This window comes from Strix uralensis, chromosome 4 (assembly GCF_047716275.1).
Source record: "Strix uralensis isolate ZFMK-TIS-50842 chromosome 4, bStrUra1, whole genome shotgun sequence".
Lineage (NCBI taxonomy): Eukaryota > Metazoa > Chordata > Aves > Strigiformes > Strigidae > Strix > Strix uralensis.
The window spans coordinates 56,257,516-56,276,787 of record NC_133975.1 but is presented as its reverse complement, the minus strand read 5'-3'; the positions used below and the strand labels follow the sequence as shown (position 1 = coordinate 56,276,787).

General features: G+C 38.8%; 1 protein-coding gene across 2 annotated transcripts in view; it reads left to right on the top strand.

Annotated features, from left to right (window-relative positions):
• PPP3CA (protein phosphatase 3 catalytic subunit alpha) overlaps nt 1–19,272 on the top strand; it is a 204,003-nt gene that overhangs the window by 98,557 nt on the left and 86,174 nt on the right. The window lies entirely within an intron of this gene.

Here is a 19,272-nt window from a genome sequence, read left to right as displayed (position 1 = left end):
GTATTGTAGCTTCTCAAAGATTTTTCTGAAACTTGTAAATCAGGTTTTTTATTTGCGTTGCAATTATGTAGTCAGTGGCACAACTTGAGTTAGAACTGGGTAGTTCTGGGTCTTTGACATTTGGATTCTTTTTTTGAAAATAACCATGATGTTTGCACTGTATAATCCTCATTAGAAAGAAAGAGATCCTTTGTTCTTGCCTTTCGTGTTCTCTTAGCTTTGCCTAGTTATTCTTCCTTTTGATTCTCGCCTCAGGTTAATTTAACTCAATCTTAGGTTGTAGTTTGTATTGGCAAGGGGTGTGGGAATGCAGTGGGATCACTGCTGAAATTGCATCTGCCCATGTTTGTTCCTCCCCCGTTTTGGAAGGAGGAGCTACTGAAATGAGTAAGACCTAGAAGGGGGCATTCCAGCCTATGTTTGCCTTTCCCCCAGCAAAAGAAAAATCTACCAGTCATGCATGAACTGGTGTTCCCCACTTTATGTGTGTGTGTGAAATAATAGAGGATCGTGATGTATATGTGCGTGAGGCTGGAAGGGGGATTGATTCTGTCTTAATCACACCAAACCTACAACAGCTGTAGAGCAGCTGTAGTGTAGAGATCAAGCTGGGAACAGCTATGGGAGAGAAGAAAAGGGACTGGAGGAGTGCAAGGGAGCAGACTAATAGCAAGACAAAGACAAACAGTGTTTTGTGTCAGACGATCGTTGCCACTTGGAGGTACCACAGTGTTCACCTGATTTGAGAATTGCTGTACAGACGCATGCACCTTTTAGAGTCCATTTATGCTTTCAGAGCCAACACCAGCCATCTCCTGCCTTCTTCTGTGCTTTACATTTGTGTGTCTAACCTTTCACCACAATCTGACTGTGAAGCACTGGCAAGTGTAAAGGAGATAACTAGCAGGTTTGTTCTTAAGAGATATTATAAACATTACCTGTCATCACTTAGGAAGAGCATAACTCAGAGAGCATTAGAAGTTGGAAATGATGCTTATAGAAGGATGTTATGCTGGGATGGGTGGTGGTTCTACTTCTTCCTGACTTTAGATGCTTTTTCATTAGCATTTTAATAATTCTAAAAAAATACTACCGGAGCTGAGACACATACTTTCTCTATTTGGTTTTCTGCAGTTTGTCTAGATAAAACATTTATAGAATAATTTGCAAGTGTATATAATATCCTCTGTGAAGATACTGCCTTTTTAAATGAAAAAAAAAAAATCTGCTACAGTTCAAAACATTTTAATTAGTTTAAAAAGTTGTATTTTTAAATTTTCTTTAAACTCTATAAAATCCATGCTTTCTAAATAAATGCACCAGTTGTGAAGATTAACTGTGCTGAACAGGATCATGTTTTCAATCTGCAGTTGATTTTGGAAAGTCTTGGGCAGTGTCACAGGGAAATGTGGCAGTAGTGCATGTGATTTGTACCAGTAGTGTGTCAAGCAATAACATTTTCTTCTGACCCAGGGTTCATTATGTGCCTTTTTTAGGGCATCAAATCATTAAATCATTTGCATCAGAAATAGTGTGGCCAGCAGGGACAGGGAAGTGATCTTACCCCTGTACTCGGCACTGGTGAGGCCGCACCTTGATTCCTGTGTTCAGTTTTGGGCCCCTCACTACAAAAAGGACATTGAATTACTTGAGCGTGTCCAGAGAAGGGCAACGAAGCTGGTGAAGGGTCTGGAGTACATGTCGTACGAGGAGCGGCTGAGGGAACTGGGGTTGTTTAGTCTGGAGAAGAGGAGGCTGAGGGGAGACCTCATCGCCCTCTACATCTACCTGAAAGGAGGTTGCAGGGAACTGGGCATGAGTCTCTTTTCCCAAGTAACAAGCGATAGGACAAGAGGGAATGGCCTCAAGTTGCACCAGGGAAGGTTTAGACTGGATATTAGGAAGCATTTCTTTACAGAACGGGTTGTTAGGCATTGGAATGGGCTGCCCAGGGGGGTGGTGGAGTCCCCATCCCTGGAGGTGTTTAAGAGCAGGGTCGACTTAGCGCTGAAGAATATGGTGTAGTTGGCAACTGTTGATGTTGGGTTGATGGTTGGACTGGATGATCTTCAAGGTCTTTCCCAACCTAGACAATTCTGTGATTCTGTAAATGCTGAGTTTCAAGTTGTTCCTTGGTGCTGTTTCCAGAATGGCTGTGCTGGCTTCTGCTTCTCTCTTCTCTTAGGTTTGGACATCTAAATCTAGTTGAAATTAGTGTATTGATGCCTCTTGGGGTGCTAATTATTTCCTGCAGAAAATATTCTTGATAAGTGAGGAGGATCTTGCACCTCATCTTCTGATGAAGATTCAGCATGAATTAAATTTTCAAGAGGAATCTAAGTCCTATGCCATTTTGTCATTGCCTGCCTTTATTGTGTAAACAAATCCCTTGAGCTCAGCAGTTGTGTTGAACCTTGTGGATTGCTTGGTTTAAGTCAGTGTTGTTCCTTTTTGTGTGTTTTTTTGGATCCACTGACATCATCATCTTTCAAGTAGGCAACCCAAGGACACAATGGCAATGGATTAAGCTTCAATTTAAGAGCTTGTGGCTAAGAATCAAAACCAGCCTTTCAGTGCTCAGGACAAGGGAAGGCGCTGTGAAGAATCCTTCTGGCTCCTTAGGTGTATCAGCATCATTGCTTTCAGATGTTACTTCTGACAGTTGCCATGTTGAGTATTTGACACTTTTACTCCCTGCTTCTTGCTCCAAATGTACCTCCACAAGAGATTCTACCTTTACAAGTGGAAAACACCACAGAATTTTCGCTTCAATCAAAATAGGTTGAATTCAGAAATCAAAATGAATTTGTTGTTACAGTTCACTGCAGGAGTTTATCCAGCCAGACCTAAAATACCTTTTTCTGAACAATCAAGGAGATAAAATTGAGTGAATGATGTCAGATTTATTCTTTATGAACTTGTACTAATACAGAACACTTTAAAATGTCATTTTTAATCTATAACCTTAAAAAACAAAGAAACCAACCCACAACACATTTCAACTCATCTTTCATGCATGTTCTTTTCTGTGTTCAGTGCCCTCTGTACATACAGCCCAAGAGCTGCAGGGTGTCAACATGGGTTGGGGGCATTGCCGGTGGCCATAGAAATCAATCCTGTGACTTCAGCCTTTGACAAAGTGGCAGTGCAAGAACACTTCCATTTTCTTTCTGCCTGACTTGCTTTCTGTGATGGGCAATAATTGGAGTTGTCTAGAACAATAAATTATGAAAGTTAATGTTGCTTCTTTGTTCTACTTCATTTATTTTGGCTCTTATTAGACTTCAAGAGGGGTAAAAGCTAGCCTCAGTTCAGATACACAATTAAAAGTAAAGAGAAGTAGACCTAAGAGCTGTTTCTGAGATCAGCCTAAATACTTAAAACTTGGTTATATTTTTTCCCACAACAATCTCAAAAACTCTAGTTGAAAGGGTAAAACTCCTTTGAGAAGAAAGTCATCTTTAGATTCTAAACAAATAAGAAAATATGTATCTCTAAACTGCAGTTAATTATTAGAGTTTATGACAGGTGATAGCCATTTCATCAAAATTGTACTTGAAATGAGATTACATGGTAAGCCAGTGTTGAAGTGAGACTAGGTTGCTCTCCAAGTACAATAAAGCAGTCATTGCTAAGGATTTGAGGGTGGTTGTATGCTATACTTATTATTTTAATGATTGATTGCAGCAGATTAAAGATAGGTTTGTAACTACTGATTCTCTTAAAATTACTTGGGGTTTGGAGGTGTTTGGTTTGGGGGGTTTTTTGTTTTGTTTTTAATAAATGATCTGCTACTGCAAATAGACTGGCTCATTATAGTGGAAAAACTTAATTTCCAAACACATGTAGAGGTTATTTATAGCCAAAACCATCTCTTAATATAGAGGGCCATCACTGAATGTAATTAAATCCTGTATAAATTAGTACACCCTCTGTGGAAATCCAATGGCATTGCACCTAGATTTTATTGTAAAATTAGTAGAAGAATCATTAAGGAGATCTGTGAGGAGAGGACACCAAACATGGTACAGAATACTTCTGTGGCTCCCTGAATCTTTGTTGAGGGAACAAATGTATCCTCAGTAAACTGATTATTTCAGCAATACAAAACGACTTCCCAATCACTGGTGCCAATGTAGGTGTTCAAAAGTGCTTCTGCTTTTTGTATACAAAGACTATCTATATCAAATGTAAGATCTCCTTCTGAAGGCATGAGCTGTTTAAAATGTAACTAGTTGAAGATGCCATCTGGTGGTATGCATTTGGTATGTCTGGCTGCCTCTTGAGGTATCTGCCATCAAGGCCCTGTGTTCTTTAATGTGTGCAAGAGAGAAAGAATAACCGTTATGGTAAGACCAGAATGAATGCAGAGGTCTCTAGTTGTTGCTATAGGCACAGGCTGGAAGACTACCACTGGTGTGGGAGAGAAGATAAGCCTAAGAAATTAATGCAGGTCAGCCTTTCATTTTTAAGTCTGATTTTCTAAATAAGCATTTGGGGGAAAGAAAAAAAACAAACCAGGTTATCTTACTTGGGTAGGCAGTGAAAAATAAACTGGGTTTGTGTTGGATTGAGGTGGCAATGAAATGGTGAAGATCTGCCACTTTTCTTGGTGCAGATTTTTATGGCAGAACAAAATGCGTTTCAATTGCGTAAGCAAAAATTGTAAGTTTTTACATTAGTTGATCAAACCTTATTCTGTGTATGTTCTAGAACCTCAATGGCTGTATTTCTTTTTTTAATCTGGAAGAATATCAGGAATATGAATATCATCCTTCCTAGTTTTTATGTAAAGCTTTTTTCTTTGAGAAGAGCTTTTAAGGCCTAACGTTAATGGAATGGGTAAAGGTTAAAACTTTGTAGCAATAGCAGTTACTCACTGTGCTATTGAAGCTAAATTACTCACTTCAGCTAGTTTAAACAACAGCAAAGCATTAGTCTGCCAAAAGACATCTATCTTCTCTTTTGCAGGTTCTTCTGCTCTTATTTCATCATGTGCTTTCCCTAGGCATCAGTGACTTACTCTCCAAACTAGAGCTTTCTTTTTTCAGCATAGGGTTTCATTCAGTAATGACGATAATGTTATTTTTGTTATGTTCTTCCTACATTAAGACCTTTCCTTAAAACCACAGAGTAATTTAGGTTGGGCAGTACCTTTGGAAGTCACATGGTCCTACCCCTTGTTCAAGCAGGACCAACTTCAAAGATCGATCAGGGCTAAATTCTGCCACTTTTTTTCTCAACTAATCCATCTTTCTCCTTCCAATTTGCACACATTCCTCCTTCCCTCTTAACACCGTGTTTCTGAACAGACCTCCTACTGTTCCAGTGGTGTAGTGAGAGAGGGAGGTTCACTTCTCACAAAAGCCATCATATTCTTCAAGTGTCAAGACTGTCCCTCTTAATGTCTGCCTCTATTTTATCAATTATCCACGTTGTTTTGCTTCAAGAACCCCAGTGACTTATCTGAGCTTAGACGGTTTCATGCTAAGCATCTGAAACATTTCTTTGACTCTTCATAGCAGGACCATATGCAGTTCTTTTTCACATTTTTTTTTTTTTCCCTTGGTGACTTTATTCTTGAAAAATCTGTCCTTGAAAGTTATTCTTTGAGCACTGAGTTGTCTGACTTTTCTCAAGACCAAGTCCTTTCACATTTGCTTTTGGGGACAGGCAGTGTTGACATTTAAGTTATCATTAAGAGCTATTACTCTGCAATGCCCAACTGATGATTGCTCCCCATTAAGCTTACCGAAGTATATGGAGGAGAGCATGTACTGAATGCCTGCATCTGTCTCATCTGTACCCTCATTGACCATCTACCCTCTCTGCCTTTGGACTTGCAAAATATTGCTTATGCAAGACTTTGAAGAAAGAGTAATAATGAAGAGGATCCATCCACCTGATGTGTCATTGTCCCAACTGAAACCTTGGTCTCAGGAATAGATAATATATAAAACACGATTTTTGTGTCCTCAGGAGTACCTGAGCACAGCATCTGACTTGCAAAAATTTTGACTGGTACCTTTATTTCATTCTGAGGTGGCCCAGATCTCTTCAAGCTATTGGAAGTGAAGTGTCTGGTTCAAATCCTGTTACTGTTTTGGGGTATGGGAGTATAAAAAAGGACCTCCCAAAAGTATCTATCTACAGGGAAAGCATGGAGGAAGGTATTTCAGTAAGACGGGTATGTTTTTAGTTGCAAGAAATTAATTCACCTTGACAAGAATTTTGTGGAAAATGCAGATGGTTAGAACTGTTGATTTGGTGTCTTGTTCTGTTCCATTTTCCATTTTTTTTCTTGTGAACGAGAAACGTTTTCCAGTAAATAAGTATTTATATCCACAGGGTATACAGTATGTGATCTCAAAGCACAATTGTTACAGCTGATAAATGTGCTGTGTGGGTGCTCTATCAGTTGTGAGGCTCTGGTGTATTTGCATGCATACAGGGAATCATGTAATTAACCACATTAAACTGAATAACACAGCCTCCCCATTGTTTCTCTTTATGGGTGTAATTAGATGCTGAGAGAACTGTAGCAGGAAATAGGAACAGTTTCCTCCTGCCACCCCTCAAACAAGTTTTCAGTTCCAATTAAAATAAATTACATTTTCAACCAGAAGAGATTACTCACACGATAGCTATGTCATTTAGAAACAGACATGGAAAGCCTGGTGTAAAGGTAAATATTAGAAAGGAGAAAGCAGAGGAGAATAGTTTAGCAATACTAACCAACAGGAATTCAAAAGCTGATTCTTTGTATTGCTCAGTTACACTCCAATGAGAAATTTCTAATACAGGTTGTGTAACGGGGTGGGGAGAAGCCTCCTCACAAGATTTTGGGCACTAGAGATGTCTTTAGTTAAACTGTATGTTGTGCTTTGACACTTTGACTGAAGAGTAAAGTTTTATAGTTTTATACATTTGTTTAAAAAAACCTTTATCTTAAGGAAGAAGTAATACATGACACTTTCTGCCCAACACCTTCCCATTTTGATCCATCAGATGTTCCAAGAGTGCATCCTTTCCTGCACTGCTGTGGCATAGGACTTGTAAAACAAAGAAGAGAAGATGACCCTTCATTATGATGCAGTTACGTGGAAGGATAGGGTTTTTTATTACTATATTTGCTGAAACACCATGTGTTTCATGTCACAAATAAAACTGTTGTTTGGTTTTGAAAGTATCAATGAGAAATGAAAAGAAAAACCACATAGTGAAAATCACACAAAAAAGGAAAAGTATAGTCTTTTGGACTATGATGAAGTTTAAAAGAAGATTATATTTGCATTCTTAATTAATGAACTATGTAAGGGAAACCAGCAAGCTACTTAGTAAATGTTGTCAAGGATAGGAGGCTTTTATCCTCCTCCTGAGGATAAAATGATGGGTAAGGTGGTGTGACAAAGATTGAGAGATGAGAAATTCCTAATTCTGTGTTATCATACACTTCCAGTGACTTTTAAATCTTTTGATAGACATTATGACAAATGATGGCTCTCCTTTTAGCTTAATCATGCAGAAAAACTTACGCTACACTGCAGGAAAAAATACTGTCTCCTGTCCTTTCCTTAAGTACTGTGGCTGTTTAAAATGGTTTAAACATAGTTGTGAAGAAACATATAATTAGTATATTAATATCACTGCTTTCCATGTGTGGAAAGTTTTAATTTCAGTGGCTCCTTAATCTGCGTCTCCATGGTATCTGCTGCATACATTACTTCAATACGCTAATCAAACTGTGAGGGGGATGTGGTCTGAGGAAGATTCTTGGATCAAACAAAAGGGAGCAGCTATATTTTTAAAATATCACGCAGGTTTATATTTTTCAGTAGTTTCTTATTCTGCAGATGCAGTCAAGCTGTGTGAGCGTGTTTAGTGGAGGAAGCTTTTGACAGTGCCAGTGCCTGGTGGTCTTTCATGGTTATCCCTCCTTGCTTTCTTCTTCTGCATTGCATAAATACACATTTGAAGCCATTTCTATAATGTATCTTTGAGTCCAAATTCAGTAGTGTTTGATACTTCTTGCAGGAGAGAGAACTCCATCCTCCAAAAATAACATGTGATCTGCAGCCTGACAAGTAGGATTTCGAAGGTTATGGCTGATATACTGAGTGTCTTAAATTAAGATACAGAAAAGTAAGAAATTTTAATGTAACCCAGTTTTTGGATAGAAAAAGCAGAGAGTTGGAGAAACTAACTGATTAATCCATGCTTATTACATTGGGGTTTGGAGCAACGTCACTTTTCTGTGAGTTTTCAGAATGGCATATTTTGTGAAGTTTAGTATGAAGATGATAATGTAGTTCTGGACTGAAAGTCTGAGCTGCATTTGGAAGATTTGATAGTGGTTTATGTCTCTGCAATTGTGTGGTAAACTTTGAAGTAAAAGCATTGTGATGACAATTCAATTGGAAAATTAACTACACAATATGGAAGTTGACTCAGTCTCCTCCTACTTCTTCCCCATCCTTTCATCTACAAAAATAGTGTAATTCCTGACAATCTTCTTATTTTCTCTGCAATTTTCCAGTGTCCTTGATGATATTGGAAAAAGTACAGATCTTAATTGCTTCCTTTTTTGAGATATATGAAGAGATTGCTCTTCATTTTATTTTTTTTTTTTAATATGAGCTATTGCTTTTTTGGGTTTAAAGTTAAAATGCTGAGACAGTTTTGTAAAATTGGCTGTAATAGTGAATTTGGCTCATCACATAAGGAATTTAGAGCATGTTCTTGTACTGTCACTTCTGTTAGTTTGCCAGCCACATAACTGCGAAATAATCCTTTTTGGCCTGACACAATCACCAAATTATTATAATAATACCATTATACATATTGTTGATTGAAGAGAGCAAACAGGTCCTGCAGAAGATGTTTCCTCAGGTGAGCAGAGCTGGGCATCTAGGTCCTCCATTTCCCTTTCACCTCCTGAAATGCTGACCCAGCATAAGTGATCCTTTCCTCCAGTTGATCTCTTGAGCTGTATTTGTGGTCAGCTTGGCTGGCTGGGGGCTGTTAAGTGGCAGCAGCCTGACCCGCCCACTGGCTGTCCTGTCCCCCTGGGCTCTGGAGCTCCCCTGGACCTGTGTTCAGCTGTTCCAGTGTGCTAAGCCCACTGAAATCTAACCTGGCAAAAACTGGGTAATCAAATATAGTGCTTGGCTTTTTGCTGGTTTAATGTGCTGAAGCAGTTCATTTTGCTTGAGGGTGTCTGAGACCAGGAGCCGGAGCAAGGCAGCGAGGGGGACTGCAGTGGCCAGGAGCATGATTAGCTGAGACTGCCATGAACCCTCAGGCTGAAATTACATTTGCGTATTAGGGAAGCTGAAGGTACTCTGTCATTTCTTTGAAATAAAGTATTTTCCTGAATGCTTGGGAAAGAATAAATACCAGTACCTGGTAAAGTCAAATGTGTAATCTGGGCATGTTTAATATGCATAGCCAAAGCATGTAATGCTTTTTTCATTTTCTTACAGTATGATACTTAAACTATAGGAGAAATGCAACATTTCTTGAAAGGTAATCTGCTATAGTCCTTATATTGCTACTATATGGAAAATCTGCTGATATTTTTCTGAGTGTTGCAGAGTAATCCTAGACTCCGTATTTGAGTCATCCTTTGTCAAATGAGCTGTGATGCTTTTGTCATCAAGAAATTCAGTATAGCATGATGCTTCTTCACTGTGATTTCTATTTGGTAAATATGCCTAAATTATACTTGTGAAATGTGCTTAAAAGATGAAAAGGTTGTATTTGTTTTCATTGAAATAATTCTCTGTGGAACCAGGGTAAGGAAGGTCAACCGTTCACTTGTAGACTTAAAAAAAGTCTGAAATCGGTATGTGTGTATGAACACATGAGATAAAGTTTACACTTATTTTGAGTTGGGTTTCATGCACTTGTATGTATATGTGCGCACATACTGCACTCTATCCTGGTGAAGCATCAGACAGGGTATACATTTGACATGGTTTTTAAAGATATTTGAGGTGTTTACAGTAAATGAGCTAACATTCTTCTTCAAAGTAACAACATTGCTTGTGCCAGTGCTCAAAATTATGGCTTGGTTTGCAATCACGTTTCTTGTATACTGAATACTATCCGATTGTATAGTAGATGTATCGCTTTATGAGGGATGCCCATACTCTGTTTTGCTGCAGTCTTCCCAGGGTTTTGAATTCTATCTTTGCAAGTTTCATTTTGTTATACTCCAGGATGTATCAGTTTAAAAGTGTTTTCTGATGCCTTAGCATGCATTTGCTACTTTTTCTCCTTTTCACTCAGTAACTCTGCTTATAGATTTTTTTTTAATTTGTTTGTTTTTGGTGATAAACGATCTTCTCTTGCTCTTGGTTGTATTCTCTTTATGCCATCCTTAAAGAAGCCAGCTAACCTCATGTAAGGAATGCCAGCGTGTATTTAACTTTGTATTTAGTTCTGACGGGAAGCTTTTAGCTGTATCTAGGCTGTGGACACCTGAAGTGGTGATTTTTTTGATTGTCTTCTCCCTCTGCATTTTCTTTTTGCAGAATCTTAAGTGGATAATGTGGTGTTTCCAGCCTTCCTGGGACAGGCACCCAACATCTGTTTCTATTTCATGTTTGGGAGAAGACTGCTTGAATACTGGGGCTGAGAACCGCTTAAGTCTGCTTAATTTTTTTTTTTTTTTTTTTAAATCCCTTTTTTACCACCAGAACCTCTTGCTGAAAGTAAGGTGGAGGGAGGGAAGTTAAAGTCATTCTGGGGAGAATTTAGCACATTCTCTCAGGTGTTCTCTTCTTAGATTAGAAAACAGTCACTCTCAAACAAAGAAATCAAAATCACTCAGAAATTTCTGTTTCTTAAAGCATCATGCAATGTTTTTGGAGCAGTTTGTATTGTGCTGAGTCACCTCATACTGAAAGCACAGCAGCACCTTTGCCTTGTCAAAAGCCCTGTGCAAGTTCTTGTTCAGTCATCTTCCTCCACATCTCTCTCCCGCATCAGCTTTCAAAGCTATCCATGATCTTCTGTTTACTCCTCTCTCTTCTTTCTCAACACAACTGGCCTTGTCTCCTCCTGTTGTTTCTCTTTGATCTATCTGGAGCTCCCTTCCTCTCTTGGTCCTTTCTTTCCTCAGAAACACATGGAATCAGTGTGAGTTTTTGCTTTATCTTGGCTGTCCTTTAAATGCTGTGTCTAAGGGCTGACATATGGATAATGCAGAACTTCCTCTGAAATTTTTTTTAGATTGGTGAAACCGAGCTGCAGATTTTTGATACCAGTGTGCCAGTTCTTTATTGGCTGTCGTGGTTCATATATGAGATTTAAAACATCAGGGTCCCGGTATAAAAGTGTGAGATCTTTCACCTACAGAGTAAGCTCAGAAATCTAAAGTCAGGATCAAGGCAGTAACCCCTGCTCATCCCCTGAAAGTCAGATTTCCCCTTCAGTTTCCTTTGGAAGTCTGGGGAATGTCTTGGAGGCAGGGTGGAGACCAGATGGCTGAAACCCCATTCTCTGGATGTAGGCAGTGTCTTGTGAAGCCTCAAGGTGTACGATACCCTTCTGACTGCTGGAAAAAAGTTCCTGCCACAACCTATGACTTGGCCCTTCTTTTGCAAGGCAGCTAGGTATATCTGCAGCAGTGCAAATTATTATTTTTTTTCTTTAAGTTTTGCAAAGGTCCATTATAAACAGAGTTGAAATTACTTGCATTTTAAAAAGAAAGAAGAAAACCCATTTTAGTTCTGTCTTTACTCCAGGTCACTTCAATAGGCTGATTTACAGTGAATCTCACAGAGTTGCCTTAGCACCTGTTGAACATCCATCTGCATGAAGGAAACACAAAGTTTCAGTTTGAAACAAGCTGTTTAAACTGACTTCTGGGGGTGTGAGGAAATGTGAAGATGCATTAGTTAGTCTCAAGTATGTTTGTTAAAAGGTTTTAATAACTTCTGGAGAAAGATGCAGCATTGCTTTAATAAAAAAAAAAAAAGACAAGAAAAAATCCTAATGTAAGGAAGAACATCTGTCTCATCCCTCAAGAAAAACAGGGTCTGCTTTAGATGTCTCTGAGTTGGGGGTGACTGGTTCTTTTTTTTAAAAAAAATCATTAAAAATACTCCTGTTCACAAAGGAGCTTAAAATTATTACAGTTCTCATCTTAGACTTTTCTTATGAGTTGTGTAGCTTTGCAATTTAAACAGATAAACTACATGAGCCCCTGGTTGGACTTAAGTTTTAGGTTTTGCTTCTCATATCCCATAGTATGAAATACAGTTTGTCTGCATTTGGTGTAATGCTAGTAGTAATACTACAGCAAGTGCTGGAATACTGCTATGTAGTGATTTTAGACACTACATCCAGGGTAGACTGCAGTAACGGAGATGACACTGCTGAAGTATCTAGTATAATCTCTCATTTAAAGGGATATTAAATGGCCTTTTTTTTTCCTCTGGAATTGGATATTAAAAGACCTTCTTTTGCTCTAGAATTGGGCATGTGTGTTCTCTGCTCCTGACTCAGGAAGAATCAACTTCTAATTCATTTACTGAGGATGGCTTTTGAAAGAAGAATGGCAGTGAGCACTGTTTGCTGCAGTTCTCAAAGGAATCATAAAGCTTGGCTCTCTGCTTAACGGGTGACTGCTGCTAATCCTGAGTGATGATTCTCACTGTAGTTAATATTTCATAACTAGCCAGAGTGTTTGCTGAAGGAACTTTTTAATATGGTGAGCTCTGGTCTAAGGAACAGTTTAAGGGCTCTGTACCCATGTGTGCTCTGACAGAGTGGAGCAGTAATCTTCTCTCCTCTGTGTCACTGCTCACGTTTGCAGAGCTTTCAGCTGTGCTTTTATTTGTTTATTAACGTTTTGTTCCAGATGTTTTCTCCTGTAAGCACCTTTCAGGTGTCTCCTAATTTCGTAACAGCGTATGTGTAAGTAAGGTCGAAGTAGGTATTCTTTAGGTTACTTGTCCCAAGTTACCGTACAGCCTTCCTGCTTTGGTTTCTAGAAGTCAAAGTTATACAGAGTTCTGTTTAATCTTTTATTCCATGAAGTAGCTACAGTATGTAGCAATAAATATCACAGAGAACTAGGCATTAACACTGTTTTGGTTCCTACATTAATAGCAACTTTTTCTGGAATCTAATGTGCCTTTCCAATTCCTTATTTTATTTGTTAGCTCATTATATACAGCTTGGGCAGACCTATTGCTCTTGGCAGCTGTTTGCTGTTCTTAGCATAAGCAGCTCTTAGACAGCCACTTTTTTTTTGCTTTGCAACAATATCGACTATGGAAGTGACCACTTGTATTGGTCCATAACACAATTCAGGGTGGCTGTAGTTCTGTAGTACTGAACATCTTGCTTGTAATTATATTTGTCACTGTATTGTCTCCAGGAAGTGAAGAAAACAGTTATTTCTGCTAGGTTGAGTTGTGGTAGCTTGATTCAGCTGTTAGCCATGAGCTCCAGAGGTTGTAGGGGGTATGATGGGTAATCACTGTTGTGGTTGTGCCTGTGACACTGTGTCTTCACACAATAGTTTCTGGGGAAGGGTGAAAGTGTGGGTACATAGTTATCACTGGGAAACTTAAGGAAAACTGAAGAGCAAAACATTCTTTTATTTGTGCAGTTGACCTAGGAAGACCATGAGTCAATGTGGTTATTCTTTAGTCTAAACATGCCTAGTCATATTGCTTTTTGACGTGTTGCTATTATCCTTCCTTAACATTGGGGTCAAGCACAGTCAGAAATTGCAAATGCTATTTTACTGTGTTCAGTATAGTCACTTAAGAACAGATGAGCCCTCAGTGGTATTTAACCACTATTTTTTATTGTGTTTGTTATAGTATGTATGGAGATAAAGAGATACATATATATATATATATAAATAGATAGATATATTTTATTAGTTCTGTTCGTTTGGGCTGCTGTTTCTTACCAGCAGAGCTGAGGAAGAGCTAAAGAATGACCTGCGATGGAAATGAATTTGGAAGGAACACAGACTTCTGGGAACAGCAGGACATATTTGCTCTATAGAGTGGCTAATCTTTGTGCCGAAGACTTAAAAACCTCTGTATTTTAAAAAACCTTGAAGATTGCATGGTGTGGCCTTTTGTATTCTCTTGGAGCATGTGGTAGTTTGATGCTTTATTCTTTGGAAAGGTATATTAATTTGATATTTGTCAGAAAGGTTTTGGCAGTAGCTGGCTCACATGGAGTACTCTGTAAAGGTGTAATGGGAACAGGACACGGACGAAACGTGTAGTTTGCTTATTTACTGTTCAGAGGAGCACAGTGTCAAACAAGTGATACAAATAATAATGGTAATGTTCCAGAAAACAGAGTATTTCAGGGGTTAAAAAGGTAAATTGGAATGGATTATGAACTCCCAGGAAACAACACCCAAGCAAATGGTAGGATTTGAAGACTGAGTTAATTTCCTTGTATACCCCCCACTCCCGAGGATTTGTGTATAATGATGTATGCAGTGGACTGTCTGTAGCCAAAGGCTTTTAGAAAGTACTCTGCCTAGGTCTTTGTTTCATCCTACTGAAATGGAAAAGGATTTCCAAGGGACAGAATCAGGCAGATGTTAAAAGGTTTTGAAAAGCTCCCCGTTCATACATGCTGACTGGATTAATGAGGCACTTCCTAGCTTAGAGCATAATTTTTATATGTTCTTTATGTTTTTCAACTGAAAAAACCCATGTTCCCTTTTTAATTCCTCCTCTTTGATATAACTATTTTGTTTACCTGTTCAAACTTCACTATTGGCTATTCCTTATGAATTTTAACTGAATTTAGAGCCTTCATATATATTTTCTAGGTATCTGCTCCAATAAGAAGTCAGTGGTGTTCATGTGAAAGGAACCATCAGATTTCTGCAGAAGTTTAAGGCACTGCAGAAAAAATATGCTAAATTGAAACAAAATAATAAAACCAAGAACTTCTTGATTGCTAGATACAGTAATACCTAGAAAGTATATATGTAATGTATTTTTAAAAACACAGAGAGTATTTTTGTTATACATGTACATCCTATGTAAGTGGAAGTACTCTGCAAAAGCACTTTTTAAATTTATTTTTTTTTTATTTTTAATGAAGTTGCTTCCACCCAGGTGGTCAGCTTCTAAAACCTGTAGAGCAGATGGTTCTCTCCAGGAGAGTGAAATGCAGAATTGCAGAGTGCAATCTAATGGCGCCAGACCATGCAGGACAATCTGCTGCCTGAGCTTGCCTTAAAAGCAGAACAGCAACAACCCAGAATTCACAAATGAAAAATAGTCACAGGTCAAAGTGGGGCAGAATGTAATTCACTGGATTATTTCTTGGGGAACACAAAGAAATACTTGAATAGCAAGCAGCAGGTGAGAATAGATTTTAGATACATAATTGTGCTTGAAGTTTAGTTCCCTTTTACCTATGGAGTTGCTAAACAGTCAGTGAGGAAAGACAACCACTTTTAAAAGCCATGGCCCATTTCTTGTGATAAACCCATAAATACGTAGTTTGTTGAGTACCTGGCATGTGAATAGATGTAGAAGGAATGCTTCTGTTCCTGGCTTACAGCAAGCCCTGTAAATTTGGTGTTCTCCAGTTTGTCCCCTTCTCTGAAGGCAGCATCCAGTCATTTTTATAGTCATACATGTTTGTATTTGAGGGATTTCTTTCCTCTCTTTTCTGTTGTGCTCTTTAAACTGTAGAATTTCCTGCAGATAACGTAGCTGTACCTTATATCAAAATGGTGGTGGTTCCCTTCTCAACATGAAAGCATCTTTTTCTTTGGCCTTCAAGGAAATTTCCTGTCTCTTTAGCAGACATACAAGCACAACTTCAAGGCCTCTACATAAGAAATATGGACTTGCTTGCATGAGCTGCTTCTTTCATCTCCTTTAGCACATCTGCATCTTGCTTACCCTTGGGAGGCTTCGATGTCCTGTCCAAGAGGAAGGATGCGTTTGCATCTCAGAGAATAGGCTACAAAGGCAGGCAAGTGTTAATTTAATATGTCTGTAGCAAGTAGCTAGGTTTGCTGAAAGTCTAGCAGCAGATGGAAACTCAACTGGGAATGAAAGCAAGAAGCAATGTGTCTTGCAGCATCCCTGGCTGGAGAGGATTCTTGAAGGGGTGTATCACATCAGTTCTTTACATGATTAATGGCTTTTGTTCCATCCTAAATTTGAGTGGCGTGGTTTTTCTTTTGAATTAATTCTGTTTGCAGCAATAAAAATTCTGGTGTGTAACAGAGTGCTTTGATATGTGCAGTTGTCCTTTTCAAGCAGCCGATGGTTGAAAGTATATAGTAAGCACGTGTTACCTTCTACTTGGGGCATTTTTTCATGTTTTGCTTTTATGGTTCCTTTTGCTTGTGTACGTGTGAGACTGTCAAAGAGAAATCCAAGTTATTATTGTCTTGTTTAGAATAAGACTTTTCCCTTGCTCCTATGCTGAAATGTCTAAGAGAGCAGGTACTCTTATATTTTCTTCCAGGGTTGAACTTGGGGCTCTCTCCACTATGTGTCAATGTTATGTGGGACTCTCGTCAAAGCTTCGCTGATGGTGTCCTGTTCATCTGACTGTAGATGACTCTGGCAAAAGGCAGGTGGTTGCGGGGCTAAACACAATGCTGGAACACAAGCCTCTTCCTTGGGAGGTTTTGTGTATGCACTGAGATGACCGGTTTCTCCTTTTGAAAAGACCTTTAACTTCTGCACTGGAGTGGTGCTCCACATTTCACAGCCTCTCTGGCTGCATGTGAAAGAGAGGAGGGCTTGGGCTGATGAGTGGGCTTCATTTTATCTGTATATCCACTGCAGAGGAAGGTTGTTGCTATGTTTTTGGATGCGTCACTATGTCAGTGAGACAGCAGAAAAGGAGATGAAGTGATAGGGGTTAGTGTCCCTGATGTGATGTATACACACAGCTGACACGGAGCAGTTAATTTGGAGGAGAGTCCTGATGATCAGTTAACATATATGCTGGAATCTCTTCTAAGAATTAAATTTGGACATGCATTTAGTACCACCTGAATTTACTGTAATACTGCATTATTTTAATCTCTATCATCTGAGGGTTTGTTATTGTAAATTATTATTTAATAAAAGAAGCAGTGAGCCATGCTAATCAGGTTGCAGTACTGTTACGCCAAGCTCTCTGCAGTTATCTAGTAAAAGAGTTTTTACTTCGCAAATCAGTCTGTCCCACTAGTTATTGTCCCCTTTTTTTGGTGTAGGTTTTTGGTGGTGGTGGGTTTTTTTTTGCTTATGTGTAATAACTGATGCTAAATAACTAATGTAAGAATTTGAGCTAAACAGCATTTGGGGCAAAATTCTTTTTGTACTACATTACCCATCAAATTTTGGTGCAGGTGCATTGGATAAAAGGAAATTATGGTGTTTATATATTGCAGGTTTTGTTACCAGCCTGGAGTGAAGATACCAATTTTTTAATCCGAACAGTGTTCGATCCTTCTAAATAAAGGATTATAATGTCTTCTCTTTTACTTTGTGTTGCTCTTGCTCTTGAATGTGTTTTTAAAGTGACTTTGGCCTTTGCTTTGAACTTATGATTGTGTGGGCATTGGGGAAGTAATGTTGTATGGTCTGGATTTGCTCGTTCCAAAGGACAGTAAGTGTCATTTCATATGACTTGACATCTTTTCTCAGGGTATAAAAAGAGGGAGAGAGGAGGAGAGTGGAAGACAGGAAGAGGTAGCACATGTACTTATACGCAGTCTGTCAACATTTCTTGAGAAGCAACAGAAATTGTGCTTTGAAAGTCACAAAGGACAAGAAAAGGGGGTTCAAGCCTTCCTGTTTTCTCTTTCATTTGTGTTAAATAACAGCTGTTGGTGATGCTGCATAAAGTCAATGTGTCACTTAATGAGTCCAGTCTCAGGAAGACCCTTGACCCTGCCTCCCACCCCCTCTGAAAGAGCGTCCCTTATGTGTCAGCTGAGTCCTCTGAACTTCGAGTTTCTACCTGAGTTGGGATGTTAATGTTCAGATGTTCAGACAGAACAGTGAGGTCAAAGAGCTACATACGGAGATTATAGAAGTCTTAAAAATGGAATTAAAGGAGAAATTAGTTCCAGCTTTTTATCTCCAGACACATACTGTAGAAGGAAGCTACTGGAATGACTGACAGTGCATATTTGAGCCTCCCAGTTTTAATGTGTATCTTCAAACAAGCATTTTAGAGGCCGTTAGTGAAGATGGTGGTTTTTACTTGCATCTAAATAGGTTACATTTCTGTAGGGAAAATGAGCATCTGCAAATTAGGTTGAGAGAAACAAAAGAATAGAGCAAGTTTAGTTTTATTTCTTATAAAATGTAATGTAATATAAAATTAAGTGTATGTGAAGAAAAAGGGATGAGGATATGGTGGTTTTTTTAAATTCAGGTTTTCATTATCTAAAATGGGATTCTTGTTATGAACTAAGAGTGTTCTTTTAATTATTTTTTTTAAAGAAAGGGGGAGTGGGAAATCTAACAACGATCTCAACAAAATGCATGTATTTAAAATTGACTTGAAGGATTTCTGAATGTGATGGAAAAATAGGCTTGCTCTTCTTAGAGTATTGGTTTACATCGTGTTTTCATCCTAATTGCTAGTGCACACTGTTACTGCCTTAGGATATGTATGCCAAATATTTATGATTTGTCTCTTGAAACTGAAACAATAAAACCTGCTGTTCTTGGAAAACTATCTAAGGAGCATACAGATAGTTTATTGGCCATTGCTAACACATGCTTTGAGGAGTATGATTTAGATCCTAGATGTCTGGTTGAGATTGCAGGGATGCCCCAGAATATTATCAGTAGCTTGTCGCTAGGGCAGGATGCCCCTTTAGCTGATACAGCTGTAGGTGAGGGTTTTTTGAGAGACAGGCATGATAATTACTGAAAACAGTAACTGAAATGCTAGCAAAAGAATCCCTTGTCCACGACTTTACCTGTGGTAAAGGGCCACTGTGCCTAATTGCACATTCCCCAGCAAGTCTAACCAAACAATGGGGTTTAAAATAGCATTGTGTTACCTACAGTAAGTGTTCTGGTTTCTTGACAAGAATATTGCAGTGCCTTTGTACTAAATGGTATGGAGCAAGTGCATCTCTCAAGTTCTGTATTTCAGAGCAAACTTATTTCTAGAAGGCTTAAACTTCTTTTAAGGCGTAAGCTCAGCGATGTGGGTGGATGGCCCATGCTGCTTACCACTGCTGAGAGATTGTGTGCACTGTGGGGTGATGCTTGCTGTGGAGTGGAGGTGAAGAGGGAG